Below are 27,187 nucleotides of genomic sequence, written 5' to 3'. Positions count from 1 at the left end.
TAACTAACAGAGCCTATTAATGTTCCCAAAATAAAAAAAAAATACGAATAAAAAATATTAAGCATGAACCTGATACCCGAATGAGGTCACTGTGACTCACTCATGATCGGTCCCACATCCCAGCGACGCGTAGAACGACCCCAAAAGTTTAAAAAAACAATGAAAATAATATTTTAAAGAATAAGGTTCTGCGAACAGATATTCAAAGCTCATTAACCGTCGATCGTTTTAAGACCCCCAGCAACTCGAAGTGTCCGTCTGGTAGGAAGGTTGAGGCGCGTTCATGGCTCCTGTAGGAAGTGTGTGCTGGGATATTCATTTTTTTGTTTTTTTGTAAGCGAGAATTTATGATTTCCCTTAATGGAGAGTTTAATATATCTACACATACACACATATATATATGTATACATATGTATTATTTGTATAGTATATATTATTTGTGTACATATATATTTAGGAGAGTTTAATATAATATTATGTACACACACATGTATGTGTACATATGTATTATTTCTATAATATAGTATATTATTTGTGTATATTTACAAAACTCTGTATATATTATATTTATAGATTTATTATATATATATATATATATATATATATACTATATATATATATATATATATATATATATATATGATGTTTCGGCTGACATTTCTGGCCCCCAAAGGACTTTGCTGATGAATTGTTGCAATGTATACTTCCTTCTTTCATTTCACGTGGTTAGTCCTAACAATAGAGAGAGAGAGAGAGAGAGAGAGAGAGAGAGAGAGAGCTCTTTAATGAAAATAATTATTTACCAGCGTCAATATACAGCATAATATTTTATAAAAGGAATGCAATATTAAAACCTTTTGTTATACTCTTAACAAATAAATACGATGACTTACGAAACGCTTCATCATCATTCTTCTTTCATTATACCGACGTAATGTGGGATTTTACTTTCCTTTTTATTTTTTTTTAAATAACTATAATTGACATTCGCCACCTCTTTTTATAATGGCCTTCTCGTGATGACGTTTCACATAAATCCACCTGATGAAGATCCGTCCCCTCGACGCCATCTTCGTCTACGCCCTTCTGGGGCCAGTGGCCAGTCCTACAGAACACTCCTCCTCCTCGACCCGTGGGAAGTATCCTTCAAGTATCCTTTGCATGGGGATAATGGCGAGGATGCTAACATGATAAGTATTAGGGATATGTTGATGAAGAATGAGAAATGGCCAAAGGGTCATCGTGGGGCCGTTCTCTCTCTCTCTCTCTCTCTCTCTCTCTCTCTCTTCACAGTTGTCTATCTGTCCATCTACACGACATTTCTTTGAATTGCGTAGGAACATTACCCCGGCATACTGACTCTCTCTCTCTCTCTCACAGCAATTCTTTGAATTCATTGGTAGCAATATCCCACCCTACTACATCTCTCTCTTCTCTCATCTCTCATCTCTCTCTCTCTCTCCTCTCTCTCTCAGGGAGTTTCGAAAGATCGGGAATTAGAAATACAAAAGTTATTCGAAGCTATATATATATATATATATATATATAATTATATATATATTTACATATATATATATATAATATATATATATATATATATATATATATATATATATATAATATACACTGAGGAGACCCTGATAATTATATGGAGGAGCCACGGGACTTGAACCGGTAGAAGAGAAGGGCAAGGTGACCTTCCTGTTAAAGAAGGTGCAGTGAGAGAGAATAGTAGGAGGAGGAGGGGAGGTCCTAGAAGGTGAGGGAGGTCGAAAGATCCTTTAGGCTCTTGGCACTGGAACCCGAATGTGTTTATTTGCTTTGTCTCCTATTTTTTTTTTTTTTTTGTATCTGTTTCCTACTTTTTTATGTCTTATATATATATATATTGCTAGCATTTTTGCAACAGAGTTTCTTCTACGTATTTTGAAGAATTTGGGATAATTCTTACTATAGTTATTATTCTATTATACGAAATTTTTTTTTAAAATTCTGTATCTTGTAAACAATGTATATATATTATATGTATATATATATACATATACACACACATATATATATATATATATATATATATATATATATATATATATATATATATATATATATATATGAAGACATACCAGAATTATCTGCTCCGTAATAATAGCATTATCTGCTGTCATGAAAACATGATACCGATAAAGTTGGCATATGAGCGCTCTCTCTCTCTCTCTCTCTCTCTCTCTCTCTCTCTCTCTCTCTCTCTCTCTCTCTCTCTCGCAGAGATTTTTTATTGGTAATTTACTGTAACGTAAATGAATAAATGATTTCTCTTCGTAAACCAGATTTTCAGCACGAACGATTTTATCTGTCTCACTTTGCGTTTAATTAGTATTTTTCCCACATAAGTCTTCAGATCCCTGTTCGTTGTATTGTCTGGTTTCATCCCCAGTAAAACAGGTTGGGTTACTAAAGTTAGATCGAGCAGCAGTAGCTGTCAAGGTCAAAGGTGTCCAGAACACAGACAGCTGAAAGCGAAACAGGGGACGGTGTCATAGTGTCAGAAATAAGGAATTTTGGCCATTTCCTTGAGAGTGACCCCTTCAAGGGTTTTAACCCGGTATGTATCCACCTTCGCGGCGTCTATGTACAAGCCCGTTGGGGATTAACGTAGAAATATTAGCAAAAGATTGTCAATATCATAAAGATAATGTTCCCCCCCCCACCCGCCACAAGAAATATTAGTCTTGAGTAACATCCCCGGAAAACCTTAAAGGGGTCACTGTCTATGGAAAATCCCAAAATTAAATATGCGCCTCAGTGGCGTGGTTGGTATGGTGTTGGCGTCCCACCTCGGTGGTCGCGAGTTCGATTCTCGGTCATTCCATTGAGGAGTGAGAGATGTGTATTTCTGGAGATAGAAATTCACTCTCGACGTAGTTCGGAAGTCAGGTAAAACCGTTGGTCCCGTTGCTGAATAACTACTTGTTCCATGCAACGTAAAAATACCATACTAAGAAACAAAATTAAATCGTACTCTAATTTATTCAAGACCATTTAAATTTTCTCAGTGGGTTTTGTTAGAGGTATGTCTTCCTAGAAGGGCAATAATTTCACATGCAAAAATGTAAAATGAAACGTGATACTTGTTTCTGGCCGTCCTAAATTTCATTCACGTGAGAATCACACACTAATGGTTCCCGAAATGGGGTATTTGCCGTCAGTGCACCTCACCACTGCACTGTAGGCTTTACAAAAAGGTATTTGCAGCCACTCGTTAGCATTTTACTTTACCTCTTGTTCCAGATTCCTCTCTTCATTCTTACTCTCCAACCTCTCTAACTATTACTTTTTTAGTGTAGCTGTGGGTTTTCTCCCTGTTATACTTTTGGATCCATGTACTTCGTCTTTATTTTCGAAATTTCTCTATCTTGCTTTCCAGCCACTCAAACTCCCTTTTTTCGTCATCTTGAGGTTTGAATGGCCAAAAGTGTCACTGTGCTTGGCTTCTCAGCTTAAATTTTAATAAGGCTAAGCTTAAATTTCATAAGGCTATGCTTAAAATTCCTAAAAGCAAGCTTAGACTAAAAAAAACTTAAGTTGATTTCATAAACCTATGCTTATATTTCATAAAATTAGGCTTCAATTTCATAAATCTAAGCTGAAATTGCGTAAACACAAGCTTAAATATCATAAACATCATCTTAAATTTCACAAAAATAAGCTTAGATTTTAAAAACTGAGTTGACATATCCTAATTCTAAACTGAAAATACATAAACCTAAGCTTAAATTTCATAAACTTAAACTGAAATTACATAAACCTAAGGGGAAAGTACATAAATCTAAGCTTCAATTTTGTAAACCTAAGCTTAATTTTCGTAACCCTAAGCTTAAATTTCGTAAATCTAAGCTTAAATTCACAAGCCTAAGCTTAAATTCCTATAAACCTAAGCTTAAATTCCTTAAACCTAAGCTTAAATTTCGTAAACCTAAGAAACCTAAGCTTGAATTTCATAACCTAAGCTTAAATTTCGTAAACCTAAGCTGACAGAACATAAAGATAAGCTTAAATCTCGTAAAACTAAGCTGAAAGTACATAATTCTAAGCTTAAATTTCGCAAAACTAAGCGTAAATTCCAAAAACCTAAGCTTAAATTTCGTCAACCTAAGCTTAATTTCCATAAACCTAAGCTTAAATTCCATAAACCTAAGCATAAATTTCGTAAACCTAAGCTTAAATTCCATAAACCTAAGCTTAAATTTCGTAAACCTAAGCTTAAATTCCATAAACCTAAGCTTAAATTTCACAAACCTAAGCTGACCTGACATTCTGATGATTGTTCAGAAAGAGAAACATGGGACTCGACAAACATCCACAGCAATAAACAAGCAAACAAACAAACAAACAAATAAATAAATAAAACTGAGAGAGAAAGAGACAAACACTGGATTTTCGACCACGCAAGAGTCCCCGAGATTAAATCCCAGAAGCTGCAAAAACTGGCCGCCCCGCCAAGGTCACCCAAATGTAGGACACCCGTTTAATTATGCGTCGCTGTGTCCTGCTCTCCCCTCTCAGGGTCGATATGTGACGACTTGTCCGTCAGTCATTGCATTTATTTGTTTATTTTGATCGTGGGCGGGAGGCGGGGCGGCGGGGGGCGAGGAGAGGCAGATGGGTCGTGGGCGCAGGAGGCCGAGGAATGCAATCTGGAGTTACCTGACTTTTTTCCCCCTTTTTTTTTTTAAATAAATAAAAGTGAAGGTGCTATTTTTCTGGAGTTACCTGACTTGTTTTTTTTAAATAAATAAAAGTGAAAGTGGTATTTTAAATCTAACAAAAATCAGCACACGAGTTGGGTAAACAAATGATTGTTTTTTCTTCGACTTAGCATTGTAACATTGTTTGTCTCTTAAAATAAACGCTCATAAATGTGAATACATTTATGAGCGTTTACTGAGTAATACATACAGCTCACTGATTATTGGCATATAAGCCAAAAGAAACCTATTCAAAGCAGCCCCTAAGCTATCATAAATTTCAACTTATTTATTTCAGTTCTCAGATCGACACAAGAGCTCCATGTCTTTAAAAGTTAAAAAATGGGTAACTATAAAGATTATCCTTTGTCTTGGCCCCATTTTTTTATCATATTAACAGAGTTATGAATATAATAAATGAAACTGATTTTCTAATAAGTGAAACTAATGTTCTTAATAAAAAAAATAATTGTTTAATAAAAGAAACTAATTTTCTAAGAAATGAAACTAATATTCTGAGAAATAAAAACAATTTTATAATAAAACAACTAATTTCTTAATAAACAGAAAATAATTTTCTAAGAAATTAAACTATTTTTTATACATATATATATGTCTATAATTTGAGAATCATATTTTGCGCCAAACCCAACGAAATCCAGGTGAGATCTGGGTACCGTTTCTCAGAAGTTAAGAGGAAAATGTGACATAAAAAAAATTAATGTAATATCTGTCTCCATTATCATCGAAAATCTGAATGCAAGAGTTTTTTTGCCCGACGCGAATAACTGCCATTTTTTCTAGAGAGGCATTCTAAAGAGTTTCCGTTATTCGAGAATAATGTTACAAGCAATGATTCATCCAAATAAGCCACATTATTTTTTGGGAATAGCCTTTTATAAGGATTTTCCGTCTGTTGGGAAACATTACGGTCTGAGCGGCGGGCAGGCCAATCGAATCTTTGCTTTTTCGTCGCGTGAGAGCTGAGCGGTGCTCTGAATATTGCTTAAGTAAGCAACTTTTTTTTAGCTGTTAACCTGGGTATTTTGAATCATCGAGCTATATTTAGATTGTGTAGGTTGGTGGCAAAGGTACAGCTGTATCGGATGATGTTCCGTATTCATGTGATAGTGATAGTCTTTCCCAGTTATACAGCTACACTTTAGATCTCCAAGGGCAAAGAAACAACAATCTGCAAGACTGCCTTCCTCTCCATTCATAAAGTATCCTCTGTGAGGAGCCAGGTTGCTCTAGGAAAATTGTCTGAGGGAGGAACAACAATAGAAGACAGGAGGGGTACAAAGTTACGAAAACCAACCCCTACAATCCGGTGGGAAACAACAAAAGGCTGGTCTGAAGAGTGTTTCCCCGAACACGTAGTAGCTTACAACTTTTGAAGCTACTGCACTCGTGGGCAGACACGCTCTGAATCGGCATCAGTATTTGGAGTCTCACTCCAGCATTTGCGGACTGGATGAAAGATGGATTGATTGGGAGGATGTCAGTCAGTCAGCCTGATGTCGCTGTGCTGGTGGATATATACTATGTATACATACATACATACATACATACATACATACATACATATATATATATATATATATATTATATATATATATATGTGTGTGTGTATATATAACTATAGAATATATTATATATATATATATCATATATATCTATAATATATATATAACCTGAATAATAATAATAATAATAATAATAATAATAACTAATAATAATAATAATAATAATAATAATAATAATAATAAAGGTGCCCATAAAAACGTCAAAATATTGAGAGAAAATACTAGCATTTTCTCTTTATATTTTGGCGTTTTTATGGGCTCCTTTTATTAGACGGAATTCTGTTGCAACATAACATTTTTACCAGCCATATATATATACTATATAAAGTATACAATCCTACTTTACATATACATGCATGTGATCCGTAGTGAATTATTTATTACAGATTTTCACAGGATATGACGTTTTTATGGCAAAATTATGAAATCCTTAAACGTGCAGAGATTTGACAGAGAAACAATGACATCAAAGTCACCCAGAAACCGAACTATAGCACCACAGGCAATTTGTCCTCCCCCATAAAAGACTAAACTAAGAGTTTATCTAAATAAAGAAGACAGCTCCCCACCCTGTAGTACACCCTCGGAGACTCACCTTTCAATGTATCCTTGATTCGTCCGCCTTCGGAGGCCTGGGGAGATGAGGGAGAGGATATTGCGAAAAAGTGGGCGTGGCGGTCGGTGTCAGGAAGCTCTCTGGACTGAGACGACAGACGAGGAAGAGGAACCAGGAAGGGAAAAAGAGAGAGTAACGTCACTCAGAAGAAAGTTGGGAGGGAGGAGGAGGGTGGTGATGCTGGGGATAAGTTAATGGGGAAGTTTGTTTCACGTCGAAGGGGCGTTCCTTTATAATATCCTCCCGAGGGCGGTATCGTCAGCGCACCCTGGAGGATGTGTAGTCAGCGGAGGAAGTCCTCTTCTATGCTCTAAGACTCGGAATCCAATCCGAGCCTCTCAAGTACTAGGGAGGCATCTTGAGAGATCGGCTGAAAAAAAGAGAGAAATAGAGTTACTGAAGAAAGTAGACAAAAAGTTAAAGCATATCTTAGTTTAAACCAGACCACTAAGCTAATTAACAGCTCTTCTCTTAGGGCTGCCCCGAAGGATCAGATATTTTGACGTGGCTAGGTACCAACCTAGCAACGGGACCTACAGTTTATTGTGGGATCTGAACCACATTACATCGAGAAATGAATTTCTAATCGCCATTAATACATTCCTCTGATTCCACGTTGGCAGAGTGGAGAATCGAACTCGCGACTACCGAATCGGTAGCAAGCGCGTAACCCACTCGTGTAACGAGTTCCCGAAACGGTAGGCGAGCACGTAACTCACCCGTCCAACGAGGAACTCGGGGAATCATTGAAAATACAAAGTTTTCATACTACAATAAGCAGTGTTTATGAAACTACGAAACTTGATCATTGAATTCTAATAAGATACCTTAAACTTTTAGTGCCAGTTAATCTATAACATTAAATAGGAAAATCAACCCCTTTCATTCCCTTTACTGTACCTCCGTTCATATTCTACATCTTCCATCTTGCTATCCACCCTCTCCTAGCAATTGATTGATTGTGCAACTGCTTTGAGGTTTTCCCCCTGTCGTAGCTTCCAAGCCTTCCTACTCTCAACATCCCTTTCAGCGCTGAATGACCTCATAGGTCCAGTGCTTGGCCTTTGGCCTAAATTCTATATTCCATTTCTATACGATGTCACTATTATTTTTTAGACATTCTTGCTGTCATTATTCCTCATGCATTATATATGTTGAGGTTTTCATCACATATTTATCGAACTGCACCATTATCTATTCTAATCTATGCGATACAAATGAAGGCTATCTCGTTATTTCTGGTTTGTAGAATTTACTGTAAGAATGTCAAGACCTTTGCCAAGGTTGTCTGTCTGTCTGTCTGTCTGTCTGTCTGTCTGTCTGTCTGTCTGTCTGTCTGTCTGTCTGTCTAGTCAGTCAGTTAACCGACTAATGAACTTTGGAGTGCCAGTTTATACTCATCAAATGTCCATCACCGAGAGACATTTTCTGGTAAATATCATCAATTCCGCCCAAGAGATACTTTGCTAAAACACGGCAACCCACAGATATATATAGAAGAAACATATAAAATTGATTTCAGATTATCTTTTTATAATTTTTCGATGAAGATTTGACGGTTTGCAGTCATAAAATCGAATTACGAATTGATTGCTCTTGATTTGTAAGCAGTTCACAGGAATAAATTGTTAAACAGTTCAATTCTTAATTTTTTTTTTTTTTTTTTGTGGTCATGTGGAAGTAGCCGTTGGCTGCTATGTTTTACTACGTGTTGGATTCTTGCTTGCTGTTCGTGCGCGTTAAGTCAGCTTTGTTTCTGGTTCAGAACCCCTGAAGTGCCTTCGATATTACTTTCATTTTGCTCTCTCTCTCTCTCTCTCTCTCTCTCTCTCTCTCTCTCTCTCTCTCTCTCTCTCTCTCTCACAAGATCAGTAAAAGGGTCGACAGATCACTTCCTTCGGAATAATTCCATATTTGTCATCGCTATAGAAAAGTATAACCGAATTAGAATATATTTATTTAAACAGCTCTCTCTCTCTCTCTCTCTCTCTCTCTCTCTCTCTCTCTCTCTCTCACAAACGAATATCTACGCATGAAAAATTTCAAAAAAGTCGAAAGGGAAACAGACCTCCTCAAATAAAGGCGACTTGAAAAGCGTGGTATCATTCTCTCTCTCTCTCTCTCTCTCTCTCTCTCTCGCTCTCTCTCTCTCTCTCTCTCTCTCTCTCTCTCTCGTCTACGCATAAAGTTTCAGAAAAGTCGAAAGGGAAAAACAGCCATCCTCGAAGAAAGTCGACCAGAAAAGCGTGGTAACATTTAACCGAAGTGTTAAAGGTCCCTGTTAATCAAGGGTAGGTGACCTCAGTTCAGGTCTACTACTTTCATTTTGACAGTCCCGGGCGGATTACGGAAGGAAGTGGAGGAGAGGCTCTGTCAGATGGCCTTTGAAACTGGATTGAGTTGAACGAGTTCTGGAACGAAGATGATGGAGCTCTCGGTTTGTAGTCGAGAGAAATTCATTTCATTAGAAAGTTTTCCATGTGAATGAATGGTTGACTCTCTGGAGTTTTATGGTTAGCGCTCTCTGGAGTTATGTGATTAGATTGTCTGAAGTTTTTATGGTTAGACACTGAAGTTTTGGGATTAGACTTAGAAGTTTTATCTGAAGTTTTATGGTTAGACTCTCTGAAGTTTTTAATGGTTAGACACTGAAGTTTTGTGATTAGACTCTGGAGGTTTTATGGTTAGGGCTCTCTGGAGTTATGTGATTAGTCTGTCTGAAGTTTTTATGGTTAGACACTGAACTTATGAGATTAGACTTAAAAGTTTTATGGTTAGACTCTCTGAAATTTTGTGAGATTAGACTGAATTTTAATGGTTAGACACTGAAGTTTTGTGATTAGACTTTGAAGTTTTTTAGGTAGACTGAAGGTGTATGGTTAGACTGAAGTTTTATGGTTAGACACTCTGAAGTTTTATGATTAGACTTTGAGTTTTATAGTAAATACTGAAGATGTATGGTTAGACTGAGTTTTTATGGTTAGAACTTTCTGAAGTTTTACGGTTAAACTGAAGTTTTATGGTTAGACTATGAAGTTTTATTTTGATAGTGTTCAGAAATAACAATATTAAGTTATACTCAATCATCAAAGAAGATTCTATTACTCCCAAGTTTCTTCGACTAGAAACCGTTTACTTGATTTTTATTTCAAAAGAATGATTCTCTTTCTTATCAGTTACTAAAAATTATAATTAATTTAATTCTTTGTTTACTATCAATTTTCAGCGTCAGTTATTAATTGCCCTTGATATTTTTTTAAAGAAAAAACGGCCAAGTTAATAGACAAAGTGCCGTTTTGAAACTAAGTCCGATTAGGCATGATCAGGTAGGCCTTATGAAAAAAAAAGGTCTATTGCATATTTCATTGCCTGACAAGGAAAGTGGAACGTTTGATCATAATACTTTAAGTGATGGATTGCCTGGTATCGGTCCAGGAAAAGGTCAGTTACCAAATACCCCACAGAGAGAGAGAGAGAGAGAGAGAGAGAGAGAGAGAGAGAGAGAGAGAGAGAGAGAGAGAGAGACTTCTAAAAGTCCCATAATACAGTTATGACGACGATGCCTATATATACATATATATATATATATATATATATATATATATATATATATATATATATATATATATATATATAAAATCGCGATTGACAATAATTCAGTCGTGATTATTGTGAAAACTTGACTGTTAATAAGTGACGAGCGTATTTTTATGGCATATGCAGTTATGGAATAACTAGAAACAACGCCTGTCCTGTAATGAAAAAAGTCAATCCGTCATTGTTTGTAGTTCCTGGTAGTGCCAACCTGTCAAGTTTTGTGGAACACTCGCTTGGAAATTGATTAGCTTGTCCGTAAATTCTGAATTCCAGTCGTTTTGCTGTTGATGGCGGACTCCACAATCCTCCTTTTGTATGGGGATTTACGACTGAAAATGTCAGAGTGGGTAAAATACAAAGTAATGTGATGTATTGTGTTGTGTTGTTTCAGAGGCGAACTTGTAAAACGGTAGGAGCTGAAAAGTGACCAGAAGATTTACAGATGTAAATAAAGCAACTCGGCTTCACTCCAATTTATAATATGTCCAGTGCCACTCAAATAAACGACTATCCCCGAGATCTTAAATCCATATCTTACTGTTCGTCTTTGCTCTGTTAAACTTTGTAAAGGGGATCTGCAAGACACCGATTTTATTAGAGTTAATGCATGGGATTTCGTATATTAAGGTATTTGCGTGTTTTTTTCATTGAAATATACACTAATGAGTGACCCACCGATGGATCTAGGATAGTTAAAAACAAGTAGATTGTCAGATTGGAGGTGTTCAGTCATTTTTTAATTATTTTTTATGATATCAATGTATGGGAGCTTGATTTTACCTTTAAAATCAGTTTTTGATCAGTTATGAATTTATGAGATAAACGTTTCCTAACGAACAGTAAAAAAATTTCCATACAGACAATAAAACGTTTCCTTACAGACAATAAGAAAGTGTCCATACAGACAATAAAAAAAAGTGTCCATACAGACAATAAAAAAAGTGTCCATACAGACAATAAAAAAAGTGTCCGTACAGACAATAAAAAAGTGTCCATACAGACAATAAAAAAAGTGTCCATACAGACAATAAAAAAGTGTCCATACAGACAATAAAAAAGTGTCCATACAGACAATAAAAAATTGTCCAATACATGACAAGAAAAAAATAATAAAAAGTGTCCATACGACAATAAAAAAAGTGGTCCTCAGAACAATAAAAAGTGTCCCATACAGACAATAAAAAGTGTCCCTACAAAAAAAGTTATAGAGTGTCAATAAGAATAAAAAAAAGTGTCCATACAGATAATAAAAAGTGTCCATACAGACAATAAAAAAAAGTGTCCATACAGACAATAAAAAGTGTTCATACAGACGATAAAAAAACTTTCCTTACATACAATAAAAAGTTTCCTTACAGACAATAAAAAAGTGTCCATACAGACAATAAAAAACTTTCCTTACAGACAATAAAAAAGTGTCCATACAGACAATAAAAAACTTTCCTTACAGACAATAAAAAAGTGTCCATACAGACAATATCACGAAACTCAATCATTTCACAGTGAACTGATTCAGTCATGAATGCTTTACTGATCGAATAGTGGTTGTTGGTTTCCAACGTAGACAGCAGTAGTAAACAAACTAAAAGCGATTCAAACACGAATAGCATTGACATTATTTGTCACTGATTTTAGAGGCTGCTTATCATACTGTTTGTGGCCTAAGTTAATGCCACTAGATTGGCCATTCATGACTTGCATTACACGGATATTGAGCCATTTTCGGAGCTGTTTTTGTTGTTAACAATACAGCTTTCTTAAACTTTCCCCCACACAAGCATTCCTATGTGCGTCTTTATGTAGGCCCTGTAATTTTATTTTTATTCATGGACAAGTATAACAAAAATACAAGAATTTACTTTGCAAAATCAGCTTGTGAATGTGGTGTACGACTTCTTGAATTAAATTTAGTTTCGTGTGGTGGGATTTTGTGGTCGGCTATAAATCAAAATGATCCTATGAAGAAATTGCAGAGAATGTTATAAAGAATGTATATATTATTTCCAGAAGAATCGATGTTTTTTCTCTTTACGATAATCGTCTTATTTTCCATAAGCGCTCGGACATTGCTTTCATGAATTTTTTACTGGCTTGATATAGTTTTATTGCAGGCACCAGATAACAGTATTTTGCCTTAGTTATCACAGGCAGAAATGAAGTTATTTTTTGCCTGACTGCTTGTTGTCTAAGCGAAGGCAAAAGGGCGCATCCTCATTGTATTTTCGACTTTACGAGATAAAGGTAAGAGATCCATTTTTGACATTTATATGACGAAGATCCTGAAGATTTTTACGTTTGTTACCTGGTCAGTAGCTGGGGGGATGTTTACTTAAAAAAATTTCTTGCGTAAAAGCATTACTATTCGCATTACAGATTGCAAAAGAATTATTCAAACTGAGGCTTATCAGCGAGCGTTGTACTGTAGTCTGTGTTTAAGTGTCCCCAAGTTTACACAAAAGTACGATTTGTAATATGTTACCGGTTCTTTTGTTGGAACATGACTTTAGATTAACTTAATGAAAAATGTATGAGTATAAAGTTGGTAGCAGATTATTCGTTCAGTTTTCTATGTTTTATAATTACCCAGATATAGCGATCATTAGGACCCTATAAGGGAGCAGCGCCGTCAGTGCACTTCACATGGCGCACTGTAGGCATTACTTATGGGTGTTTTCAGTGTCCTTTCGGACCTTAGCAGCACCCACTTTTTATTTTAGCCTTTTACTGTACCTCCAGTCCCATCCCCTTTCTTTAACCTTCAGATCCATTTACTAATTCTATATTTTCTGGATCTCTTTTTCTCGCTGTCCAACCCCTCCAACTTCTTCATTTCATTGTCTTAAACGCTGAATGTCCGAAAATGCCTCTGTGATTGACTTGACATCCTATACTTCATAGAACAAAAATAACCATCTATATTTAAGTAATTGAATCTGTAAGTACATCCCCATTAAACTAACATGCCCAAGTTCAAGTTTACAATCGGTTATCATAATCTTTCATTTCAGTTCACGTTTCTCCACACATCCATCAACATCAACGTGTACCCACGTACAGTTACTTTCCCTTCCACAATATGTTTCCTCATATTGCCGAGAATTTCACGTGGTTTTCCTTGTCCCCCGAGGCAAACATACGAGACTTTCCCATTGCAACAGCCTGGGGCAAGGGAGGACACCAAGAAAAAAAAAGGTGTTTGTTTACCGAATTTAATTTTCGGTATATTTTTTTACTTTGATGTTGAGTGAATGGGTTAGCAAATGCTTTATTTCCGTCCGCGTTATCATCGTAATCAACTTCTCCAGCGTCGTGTGACGAGAAGACGAGAAGAGTCTCTTTGAAATTCTGAGACTCATGGCTTTCCTGTGCTTCATCTTCCGCGAACCTTCATTCATCTCCAGTCTCCCTTCGCTCAGTTCTCATCCAAGTACTGTCATCATTATCTCATCTACGTGTGGAGCTTCCGTGATTTCTCTATGTTATTGCTAACTTCTGCCATCTGTTTCCTAATATTCTTCTTACAGCTTTTTTGTTAAATGTACAAACTCTAGCACCCCACTATTCCCTCCAAAGTAACCATAATATTCTTCTTATACTGTCATCATTATCTCATCTACACGTGGAGATTCCGCGATTTCTCTTATGGTATTTCTAGCTCTGTACTGCCATGTTTCCAAATATTCTTCTTATAGCTTTATTGATAAATGTTCAAAATCTAGCACCCCAATGTCCACTCCAAAGACACCCTAATATTCTTCTTACACTGCCATCATTATCTCATCTACATGTGGAGCTTCCGCGATTTCTCTTATGGTATTTCTAGCTCTGTGCCATGTTTCCTAATATTCTTCTTATAGCTTTATTGATAAACGTACAAAATCTAGCACCCCACTATTCACTCCAACGTAACCATAATATTCTTCTTATACTGTCATCTTATTCTCCTCTACGTGTGGAGCTTCCGTGATTTCTCTTATGGTATTGCTAACTTCTACCATCTGTTTCCTAATATTCTTCTTAAAGCTTTATTGATAAATGTACAAAATCTAGCACCCCACTATTCACTACCAAGTCACCCTAATATTTTTCTTATACTGTCATCATTATCTCATCTACACGTGGAGCTTCGGTGATTTCTCTTATGGTATTTCTAGCTCTGTTCTGCCATGTTTCCTAATATTCTTCTTCAGGATAGATATATTTTCGGTGCCCTTGGTTATACGATAGACAGAAAACTCGATTCTTCTGTGTATTTATTTTACTTGTTTCTGTTTGTTTTTGATTTCAACTTTTATGGGGCAGTGAAAATTTCATGATCACTACCGACATCTGCTCCCTACATTGCAATGTAGGGAGCAGATGCAATGCATTACTCAATGTGCTTTTAGTAGTCAAGCATTCTTCTTCTTTTGTTTTTATGATTGTCATCTGGTTTCAAGTGTATCTATGAATATCCTTTCGATTCCCCGCTCTGCCAGCAAGGAATAGGAGGAATTTATTTCTGGTGATAGAAATTCATTTCTCGATGTGGTTCCGACCCCACAACAAGCTGTATAAGTCCCGTTGCTAAGTAACCCATTGGTTCCTAGCCACGTCAAAAATGTCAAAATATCTGATCCTTCGGGACAGCCCTAGGAGAGCTGTTAATCAGCTCAGTGGTCTGGTTTAAACTAAGATATGCTTAACTGATGGATGTCCCGTTGTTAGAAAAGAATACATCCTCCAGGTCTTCATTATTCCTGCCAACTTATGTACTCATACCACCAGTCAAAATTCTCGTTTCTTTCTGGCATTTCATCCTAAATTGTGGCTTAGTTGGGGTAATTCCTGGCAGCTTTGCACAACTGTTCTAGCGTCTTTCTTTCCCAGTGGGGGGCTGTTATTGCTAATCCAAAGTTTATACGCATGTGCGTTTGTGTGTGTGTGTGTCTGCGTGAGAGAGCGTGCGCGCGCATTTTGAAACGTAATATTTTACGTAGACGAACTGATATAATGGTACCAAATATTTTGCCAGTTTGCAATTGTGGGTATCATAATGTCAGGATAGGTCTTAAGGGAATACCCTCTTTATGTATTTTTGGCAGACCATACTTAATACCGTAGGGTATTCCCATAAGAACTATGCTAGCATCATATGATACCCCCAATTACAAACTGGCAAAATATTTGGTACCATTATATCAGTTCGTCTACGTAAAATGATACGTTTCCTAATACGCACGCACTCTCTCTCACGCAGACACACACACACACACACACACAAACGCACATGCGTATAACAACTGTGGATTAGCAATAACAGCCCCCCACTGGGAATGAAAGACGCTAGAACAGTTATGCAAAGCTGCTAGGGATTGACCCACCGAAGCCACAGTTCTACGTAAAATGATACGTTTCCAAATGCGCGCGCATATATGCACAGTATGCGGAATAATGTGAAATGGTACAAAGCCGGAGTGATTAACTCGCTGATTTGAGCAATTCAGTGTCTTCCCTCTCAAGCATGACCAGCCGGGTCAAGAATACCTCGCAAACTCACGACTTCCTTGCACATTTATCAATTTTATTTATTTATTTATATATTTATTTTTTTAGGGATTTTCTTGTTCCCCTTTTTTGTTAACCAAATGTACATTTTTAATAAGTTTAATTTATTTATCTATATATTTATTTTTTTAGGTTTTTCCTTTTTTTCCTTTTTTTAAACCAAATGTACATAGTTTTTTAGCAAAATTTTATTTTGAATTAATCAGTTTTATTTATTTATTTATATATTTATTTTGTTTAGATTTTTTCCCCTTTTTAAATTAAATGTACATACTAGTTTTTTTTTTGCAATATATTATTAATTATGTCTAATATATTATGAAAAGTGAAAAGACCACCATTTAGTATTCGGCGTCAGTGACCCTGGTAGTTATGACGCCAGATAACTCACAGTCCATCAACCAATCAATCAAAGGTACATAGTTTTTTAAGAAAAATTTTATTTTGAATTGTTTAATATATTATAAAAATGAAAAGTTCACCATTTAGTATTCGGCGTCAGTGACTCTGGTAGTTGGGACGCCAGATAACACAATCAATCAATCAATCATTGGCGCAGTGGGGAAGAACAGCAGCAGCATTGTCGAGAAGGAATTTCTTCCGTTTCATAGATCATCAACTTCAGTCCAACGGAACTCAAGTCGACTTGCTTGACCATTTTTCTTACGCGCAGGACGTATGATTTCGCGGAAACTATGTCAGTCTGCGGTTTCTTTTTTTACTTCCACGCACGTACGCGTAAGCCGCCGCCCCCCCCCCCCCCCACCACCACCACCCTCCCTCCCGCCCCCTACGCGGGAAACGCTTATGGGTGGAAGGCGTGCTTGCCCCATGGCTCTATCGATTTGTTCTCATCGCTTACATTCAGTCTTCCTTTCTTCCTGGCAGAATTCCTTAGTCACTGTTATTAGTTAGGCTACGTAGAGAAATAAGTGACACATCAAACACATAGGTAAATAAAGAAATACCCGGCACATCTCAAAGAAATATCGGGCACATCTGACAGGTACACATAGAGAAATTGCTGGCACATCTTAGCAAAGTTTATTGGCTAATCTAAAAATAACATGTACTTGAGAAATAGGTGGCACATCACACATCTAGGTAAATAAAGAAATACCCGGTACATCTCAAAGAAATACCGGGCTAACGGGACACATCTGACAGATACACAGAAAAATCGCTGGCACATCTCAGACAAGTTTATTGGCTAATCTAAAAATAACGTGTATACATTGCTGTTGTCTCTACAAAGCAGAGAAAGAGACATTTGAGAAATTGGATGACTTTTAATTAATTTTAGCGGTAAAATCACTCTTTATCTCGAGATAAAGTGGTACGAGACGTTCCGTCGAGAGCCGTTCTTTGGTGACTCAGATTATGGGAAAACCCGACCAACCAGGCAGTCTCGAATTATTGTAACCGTTAAATGAATTCCTTGTCGATATATATATATATATATATATATATATATATATATATATATATATATATAATCCTTAATTGCGGCGCGAGAAAACTGAAAAGAAGCTTGATGCCGTGATTGATTGATTGATTGATTGAGAGAGAGAGAGAGAGAGAGAAAGAGAGAGAGAGAGAGAGTTTATTTTGCAGACGGCTTTTCGCAATATCTCATTGCATTATCAAAGCAAAATAAACTGTTTTTATGTACGTGCTGACTTTTCCTGGATGTCCCCCCTTGATAGCTACTGTGAGGCAAACTATAAGAGAGAGAGAGAAGAGAGAGAGAGAGAGAAGAGAGAGAGAGAGAGAGAGAGAGAGAGAGAGAGGAATCTTGGACAAACGGGCTGATGATGTTTATAAAGCGATGCGTTGAAAGCATGTCATTGGAGAGAAGCTAACCCACAGAACAGCTCCCGGAATTATCAATGAAAAGGAAAGGTAAAAAATGCTGGTTAAAAGGTGGATTGAGTCTGTGATAACATCGGGGGAAGAAGAAAGATGGCAGAATAATGATAAATGAATCCGTAAGGGAAAAATACAGGCCATAAATATTTAGTTTAGTTCGTGAGAATGTGAGCTGGTCTCTTGTGAACACCAGAGGGGTAGTATGGCCTTCACCTGCTTGGGTGAGATCTATGAGAGGGGAGGCTGAAGGCAGGAGGAAGATTTGTTAAATTTAACTTGTAAATTAAATATTTGCATAAAATTTTACTTTAACGTCTGATTGGAATACCTTCCAGCAAATATTTTGCTTTCCATTAAGTTGTTCACGATTGTGTTATATAATATTTTTCTCTCAGAATCCAGTATACCAACTGTTTCAAAATTACCGACAGATTCAATAGCCCCGTTGAATTGCAGTAAACGATTTTATTGTTTAGTAACCATAAAACAATCAGTCAATCCTTGACTTTACCAAGCAATCCAATGATTGTTGGGTCTTCATCTATACTTTGTTTTTTTCCATCTGTCCACCCTCCTGTGGTGTTTGCGTATGGTAACACTGCGTCCAGGGCTTCAGATAGGTTCGCTGTGTAAGTTTTAGGTAAATAAAAGGATATCTGGGTGTACATTGCAACTGAAAAGTGCTTTAATAATGTACTGTATGCGAAATACACCGTTAATATAAGATTTAGGATATTGTTATTATTGTTGAATGTAAGCTGAATGTATCTATATCTAAAGCCCGGGACGCAGTGTTACCATACGCAAACACCACAGGCGGGTGGACAGAAGGAAAAAAACCGAGTATAGGTCTAGAGCAGTGGTTCCCAACTGGTTTCCCGCCATGGACCGCCAACCCAATAAGCAGTATGCCGTGGACCATTTCATTTTTTATCAAGATAAAGAAGTATACACAACAAGCGTTTGGGTTTGAAATACATTTATTCAAAATAATTCCGAGAAATTACACAAAAGAACAACCGGCTAACATTTTAATATTTCTTAAAAACATAATTCCCTGGAAGAGGAACAGCTGTGTAACCTTTTGCCCTAAAATTTATTTCTAACAAACATAATTTTCAAATTATGCATGAGTATACAACTAGTAAATACTTTCCTTTCAAATTATATTCATTCATTTTTACCTGCAACCAGACTAACAATTTAATGTCTTAAAAACAGACTTTCCTAGAAATGGAATTCGTAGTTGTGTAACCTTTTGTTTCTTTCTAACAAACAGATTTCCAAATACAGTGGAAATCCTATGGACCACCCAAAAAGTCACCATGGACCACCAGTTGGGAACCACTGGTCTAGAGGAAGGCTTCTTTATTTCACGACCTCTGGGGTCATCTGTCTCTTTAATTGCTTCAGATGTGACCTGGATGTACGTACGTGGGCTCCACCCGAGTGTCATTGAAGGTGAGAACAGACCTTCAGTCTGGCGAGAGTTACCGAACAGGAGCAAGACTACCAGCTCTTGAATTATCATGAATGAGAGACAACGCCAGCCAATGGAAATGCAACTTCAAGTAAGAAGATTTTAAAACTATATGCGTGGCTCAAAATTGAATGGAATGTATACAATTTAAGCCAAAGGTCAAGACCTGGGACCTATGAGGTCATTCAGCGCTAAAAGAGAAATTTAGTCAAAAGGTTTAAAAGATGTAACAGGAGGAAGGCCTCGCAGTTTCGCTATGCTACATTTGATAGTAGAGCGTGAAAAATCAGATGGAAGAAAGAGAATATGAACAGTAGTGCAGTAAAAATAATGAAAGGGATTACAGCTTGGGGCAGAAGGGATGTTGCAGGACCTACATAGATATCAATGATCCAGTCTCGAATCGATATTAAGCAGTTAGTTCCCCAGTTAGATACCCAGGACGTGTTATAGCTCCTGGCTAACCCTGAGCTTTCGTCGAAACCCCAAAAACCCTGCTGTCACTCAGCCTTCAACTCCAGCCCTTAATTAGTATACTTTGCTCCTAATTTTTTTTATTTTACCTTTTTTTGCTTTAATTATATATCTTTCATTTTTATACCTGTGTCTGTTTTCACTTCAATATGATTTCACTTTTATAAAGCTTTGGAAGTGGGGTATATATAAGTTGTCTCGAAACGTTACCCAGATAATGAGCACTAGAGTCTCTCTCTCTCTCTCTCTCTCTCTCTCTCTCTCTCTCTCTCTCTCTCTCTATATATATATTATATATATATATATATATATATATATATGTGTGTGTGTGTGTGTGTGTGTGTGTGTGTGTGAGTGTGTGTGTATGTATATATAACATCTATTAAAGTCGCTACATAATGTTGAGATTACAAGCAAGTACTGTCAAGAGTTGCATAATATTCATCAGATCAGGGAACCTGCATCATAAAGAGAGAGAGAGAGAGAGAGAGAGAGAGAGAGAGAGAGACGAGAGAGAGAGGAGGAGAGAGAGAGAGCAAAACACCACAACCAGCGGCATGATTACATAGCAAATGATAAAGATTTTCCCTTAGATAGTAAAACTTTTAGAAAGGACAAAATTTACATTTTATTATATATTAATAACTCCGTTCCCACCTCTCTCTCTCTCTCTCTCTCTCTCCTTTCACCGATTTAATGAGCATAATCCTGAAACCTTGCTCAGTGATACGGTTGAGTACTTCCTGCCTTTACTTTAATTCTCTCCTTCCTGGCTTTGTTTATATATATATTATATATATATATATATATATATATATATATAATATATATATATAATATATATATTAATATATCTATATATATATAATATATTATTACATATATACATATATATTAATTATAGTTATATTATATTATATTATAGATATATATATATTACTCCCAAGTTTTTTTATCCTTTGTCTTTCACTTTACACTCCCTTAAGTTTGCATTGCATTCCTTCCTTTCACCTCCCCTCACTTTCTCTCGATATTTCAGATTTCTTTCCGCTTTCCTACTTTGTATTTTTATTTATTTGTGTCCGTTTCGCTTTCGTAAGTTTTCCTTCATCTTTCCTTCCTGCCGTTTTTTACGCTTTTTACGCTTTCTTGATACCTTGTTTATATTTCCTTACCTTCCTTTTCAAGTTTTTTTTTATTCTGTTTTATTTTTCATTTATTTTTATTATTTTTTGTCATCATGTCTGTCACCTTACGTTTCCTTGTTTTCTTTCCCACTTTTCTAACTTGTGAACTTTCCAATTTTCTTTTATTTTTACGAACGTGTACTGCTGGAGGTCTCCGCTTTTATGATTTATATTTTGATCTTCTTCCTCGGCTTTTTTTTTTATCTTATTCTCTTTTCTTTTTTTTAATATCGCATGGGCGTCGGCTCGAAATCTTAGGAAAAGATCAGTAACTTTAAATGACGAAGGAGATGGTAGTCAGTTTCAGTATTTCTCTCTCTCTCTCTCTCTCTCTCTCTCTCTCTCTCTCTCTCTCTCTCTCTCTCATATGTATATATATATCTATATATATATATATATGTGTGTGTGTGTGTGTGTGTGTGTGTGTGTGTGTGTGTGTGTGTGTATGTATACCAAGTTTGTCCTCAATCTTTTGTACTCATCCTACTACCGTTCTTGCCTCTCTCTCTCTCTCTCATCTCTCCTCTCTCTCTCTCTCTCTCTCGCTCTCTCTCTCTATCATATATGATATTTGTGTGTATATATATATTTACATTATATATATTAGCATTATATATAAAATATATACATTTGAGAGAGAGAGAGAAGAGAGATGAGAGAGAGAGGGAGAGCGAGAGAGAGATTGATGAAGATGACGAGGAGAGAGGAGAGAGAGAGAACGGCAGGCAGTAGGGTGTGCATACAAAAGATTGGGGACAAACTGGTATGTCTGCGGAGGGCAAAGGCTGGCTGGAATGTTCTGTCCGAAAGTACTGTAAATAAACTCTCCCTTGCAGAGGAAGTGTGAATGTTATGAATGCAAATGAAAGAAGGAAGGTGGATGCTGCGGAGAGATGACTCGCTCGCATAATATTTGCGGTGTAAGGAAAATTGAAAGGGGAGACATTGGGAGGCAAGACTGGTAAAACGGCCAGTTTAAGTGAAAGGATGGTTTCACAGTGGTTATGAGATGGTTCGGTCATATGGAACGAATGTGTGGGTGTGTATAAAGTACACATTTCGAAGTGTTAGAAGAAAGGAGGAGATTATACATATCGAAGAATTAGAAGAAAAGGATAAACGGTTTGATATTGATTGAAATACATATTCTCTAGGATATACACACACACACACACACACACACACACACACACACACATATATATATAATATATATATATATATATATATATATATATAATATATATATATATATATATATCATTCTTCTATAATTTGAAGGAAGACTTTACCGCTTTCTTCAAGCTTTCGCCACTGTCTTTCTCCTTCGCAATTGGCATAAAAAAATAATTTTGATTAAAATAGGGATTTACTGAAAATAATATATCAATAAAGACAACCCCCCCCCTTTGGGTGTTCCCACTTCAGCGTGTGCGTTCGTACGTGTGTGTGTGTGTGTGTGTATGTGTATGTGCGCACGTGTGTAGAAAGCTTTATTACATTGCAGTGGGTCGGTAATTCCTCGTCTCAACTTCCGGCGACGACGCTGCGTCCAGACGTACGACAGTAACGAGGAGAACGTCACTTGTATATGACGATGCCAAACGTGCTAATTTTGCCTCGAAAAGAAACTTCGGCAACTTTTGGCACTTCTCTTTTAACAGTTCGTTTCTCGTACCTTCCTGCTTCCTAAGTCTTGTGAGAATCCTTCATGTGATCTGAGTCATTCATATGAATTATGAATTAAAAAAAAAAGGACTTTTCACCGTCTTGTCTGGCAGCGTAGATGAATTTTTCACATTACCGCGTCGTGTTACGAGGAGTTGTTTTGGAGGGTGGGGGGGAGGGGTGGGCTGGCGGGGGGTCATGGCACAATTGCCGAATTCCGGTGAAAAGTTCAAGTCAATGATGGGGCTCTCTCTCTCTCTCTCTCTCTCTCTCTCTCTCTCTCTATTTTATGTATACGAGTTTTTGTCATATATACGGGTGACGTTTTTACCCTTTTTTTTATATTCACAAATATTAGCCAATTTAGATGTCGTTTAACAACGAATTTTCCTGTACCTTTGAAAATTAACTTATACCAAAAAGGAAATTATAATTAATTAATAAGCTCAAAATGACGAGGCTGGGATTCGAACTTGGCCGTAGCTTTAGATCCAACGATGAACATTCGACTATCAGGCTGCAGAGGCCTTTGAGCATACATTATTACTGAAGTATACTGAATAATATATATACTATATATATGTTATAATATTATAGCATATATTATTATATATATAATTATATATATATTATATATATATATATATATATATATTATAAACTATATATAATCGTCATTGACTCCAACTCCGCGTGACGCAGAGGGCCTGTGTGATATTCCTCAACTCATGTGTTTCCTGTGTATTATCATCTACATATCTTGTTCTTGTCATAGTTCTCATCTAAGTAGGTCTAGGTCTTCCACAACTGCTATCACGTCCTATTCTCCCCTGGGGCTGTGCGAAGGACATGTCCAAGCCATCTCCATCTCCCCGTCATCATCATATCAAGATATGCAACATCAATATTTTCTTCAGTATCATTTCTCACTCTGCCCCTGCCACCTGACACCAATGTCCTTTTTAAAGCTTTAATTTTGAATCGACGAATTTTTTTTTAGATTATTTTTCGTCATACCATGACTGATGTCCGTATAGTAATATAGAAGGTGCAAGTGCAATGGCCCCTGCAATTACGACAGTAAGTCCTGTCGGTTTGCTTTGGTACCCAGACCTTTTCTGAGACTTCAAGCTCACGATCTACTGTAAGTGATCTTCAGGCTCCAAAACTCACGTGCACGCTCACACTACTAAATACAGTACCGCATTTTTACCATCAGGTTCAGTACAATTTAAATGATTTCGTGTTTGATACCAAATCCTTTGAAGGTACGAAAGTCTATTGGTCATCGGGAGTAGAACCTAAATCCCTGTCTGATATAAGTATTCTATTCGTGTTTAGTTATTTTGTTGTACTAGCAAGTTTGAATAATCACTGGAATTTAGCTCATAAATTTGTGTGTGAGAGAGAGAGAGAGAAGAGAGAGAGAGAGAGAGAGAGAGAGAGAGAGAGAGAGAGAGAACAAAAATCACTTCAAGTGGTACATCCTTAAAAGATCAAACCTAAAGTATCATCACTTTTACCCTATGAATATAAAAAAGACGGAAGAGTCCAGAGCTCTCTCTGAAGGTCATTATTACGTAGAAAAAAAGGGACAAGTCTTCCTCATCGGCAGCCATCACATTTTTTTTTTATCAAGACTCGTGTCATTCATAATAGCTGAGGTTATTAAGTGCCTCTGATTGGTCCAGCCTTGACGATTGACCAATGGCACTTCGTAAAGCGCTCAAAAAAAGGTTGTAAAATTCATATGCTCGGAAGGACTTTTGATCACCTTTGTGATCAGGAATGTGCCAGATGTTTTCGGATGCAGCAGGCAGTGTTTCTGCTGGTGTTACTGAGAGAGAGAGAGAGAGAGAGAGCAGGAAGAGTAAACATGATTATATATTTGAGTGACTTTTGTTGTAACTTTATTTCAGTTTTGTGATTTTTCACTTATTATTATTATTATTATTATTATTATTATTATTATTATTATTATTATTATTATTATTATTATTATTATATAGTAAGCATCGTAAATGCTATCATCATCGGTTTTAATTATAGAGGCATTTATAATTACAGACAAATCCAATTCCTTTATTGTTGTTTCTGATCATGTTTGCTTTTGGTATTGTTAGTAGTTTTCCCATTTTGTTCCATGGACCTTGGGGCAGTATCCGGTATCCTAAGCTGTGTTTACTGCTAACCAAAACATGTACACAATTTTTTGACAGGTGAGAATACAGACGAAATCAATATGGGTTGTGAGTGTAGAAAGGAACCTATGATACTGATGGGAATACTATGCAAAACGACAGCGTGGATGTAATATAACTGAATACAAAATCATGTAGTTATGATAATAATAACATTGAGTTGAAATTTGGGATTAAAACTTATGACGTTAATGAAAGAAGATAGTTGAATGGAAAGGAAGAGATATCGTTAGCTGCATTTTGGGAAAGTTGAGAAAACTAGGCTTCTCTCGTATGGCTGGCTCAGCACCGTGTGCATTTTGAACGTTCAAGCTCTTCCTCTCTTTACATCTAGAATCCTCCGCCTCCTCCTCCTCCTCCTCCTCCTCCTCTTTTCACATGCCCTAACCCTCACCTTCCCCAGCTCTGCCTTTGCCTCGACTTGACTGGGGGGGAGGAGGGGGCGTAGCTAAAGCGCCTGGTTCAGATGATCACAAACTGACGAAAAATCCAAAAGGAGAAAAACTCAAGAAGAAGAAAATGGGTGTATATAAATGAAAGATTGTGGGAAGGTGAAGAGGTTGAGACAGGGAAATGGTGGGAATTGTGTAAGGAGAAATCGATTGGGTGGAACCTAACTGGAAATAAGTGACAGAAAAGACAAGAGAACAGTGAATGCTCACGTAACCTCTTAATTGCACAGCTTTGCTTTTTAGTGTCACCGTCTTGAGGGAAGCAATATTGCACAGTATTTTGTTGCTGTTAGATTAAGTTGGATTTGATGACAATATGAGGACTCATGAAATTCATTGTTGATAATTAATTTAAGAAAAAAATCTTTGAATGATCTGTAACCGAGGATTTTATACAAAGCCAATAGCAGCCTGTGAGGACGCAGAGTCCATGTTAATTACGAAAAGCAACTTTTCCCATAACTCTTTCTTCCACTTTCCCAAAATGTCATTCTGCTACTGTACCTACTTACTCGTAACTGTTCTTCGTAACGTTTCTTAATGTTAGTGTAAAGCTGTTTGCAAATTAACAACAAATGCGGAGAATGGGGCTTGAAAAAGGAAAGAATTATTAGAGGAAAAAAAACCATCTTGTTGAGGAAAATTATGTTGGCTGGTTAGAAGTTCTGAAAAAGGTTCGCGAACTAATGCCTCCTCGCCTTATAGAGATAATAGAGATTATTCCTTGTTGGAAAACGCTTGCTGTATTTCTAGCATAGAACTCAACATCCCCCCCTCCCCCACCCTCCCCCAACCCCTCCCCATCCCGCTCCCCGGTTCCCCAACTCCATCCATCCCGACCCACCACACACACACACAGACCATCAGAGATCATGACGTCACCAGATCTGCTCCTTGGCTCCTTTCTCCTCACATGAGCCAAGTTAGAATGCGTACTTTGATTCTTAAGAGTTGCCAATGGTTTACATCTCTCTCTCTCTCTCTCTCTCTCTCTCTCTCTCTCTCTCTCTCTCTCTCTCTCTCTCTCTTGGTGTAGGCGATCATGTTGACGGTATGGTATTATTTGCATGATCAGTAACGGGTGTGAGTCATATTTGAATGACCAACATTGATCAAATCCTTCATTTTAAGGAACATAAGATTATATTAAAGAGAAACCTCGTTATCCAATGGCTATATATATATATATATATATATATATATATATATATATGTGTGTGTGTGTGTGTGTGTGTGTGTGTGTGTGTGCGCGTGTGTGTGCGCGCGTGTGTGTGCATATATGTATATAATTATAATATAAGTAATATATATATATAGATATATATATATATATATATATATTATAATATATGTATATACACGTGTGTGTGAGTATGCGTGTGCGCTCTCACGCTGCGTACATAAGATGGGATAAGAATGTTAATGTCTCAGATATTTGCCTTTCTTCGACGTCGCAAACGATCACACATATTTATCAACTTCTTCAAAGAAACCGTTGTTTTCATTAAGGGTCCTGCCCATCCGGCGTGTGAGCTTTTACCCCAAGCGAATTTCTCCTCAAATTCCGGATATTTTGTCTTCGATGGGATTTCTAAACAGGTATTTTTCACTTGGGGACGAGTTCCGCATCTCTCTAGAGCTCTGCTGTTTCCTCTTCTTGCAAGTTCTGTGGTTTGTCTGTATGAGTTGAAACCATGTGATTGGCTGCAGGTTTGTTTGCTTGTGACCATGAGTCCTTTTGCATATGGATGGATGTATATATATA

The 27,187-nt window shown here is 36.8% G+C and overlaps 2 protein-coding genes across 2 annotated transcripts in view; one reads left to right on the top strand and one right to left on the bottom strand.

The window, feature by feature from the left end:
• The window catches only part of LOC135210254 (dehydrogenase/reductase SDR family member on chromosome X homolog), a 310,210-nt gene that overhangs the window by 65,418 nt on the left and 217,605 nt on the right, over window positions 1-27,187 (top strand). The gene's annotated exons all lie outside the window — the stretch shown is intronic.
• Window positions 1-27,187, bottom strand: part of LOC135210251 (serine-rich adhesin for platelets-like) — a 124,232-nt gene that overhangs the window by 25,115 nt on the left and 71,930 nt on the right. The window contains exon 2 of the mRNA XM_064243099.1: window positions 6,927-7,317. The gene's annotated coding sequence lies outside the window, so the exon portion shown is untranslated. The remainder of the gene's footprint in view (window positions 1-6,926; window positions 7,318-27,187) is intronic.

Source organism: Macrobrachium nipponense, chromosome 39, assembly GCF_015104395.2.
Source record: "Macrobrachium nipponense isolate FS-2020 chromosome 39, ASM1510439v2, whole genome shotgun sequence".
NCBI classification, from domain to species: Eukaryota; Metazoa; Arthropoda; class Malacostraca; order Decapoda; family Palaemonidae; genus Macrobrachium; species Macrobrachium nipponense.
Note: the sequence above shows the minus strand (reverse complement) of the source record. Positions and strands in the feature narration are given on the sequence as shown.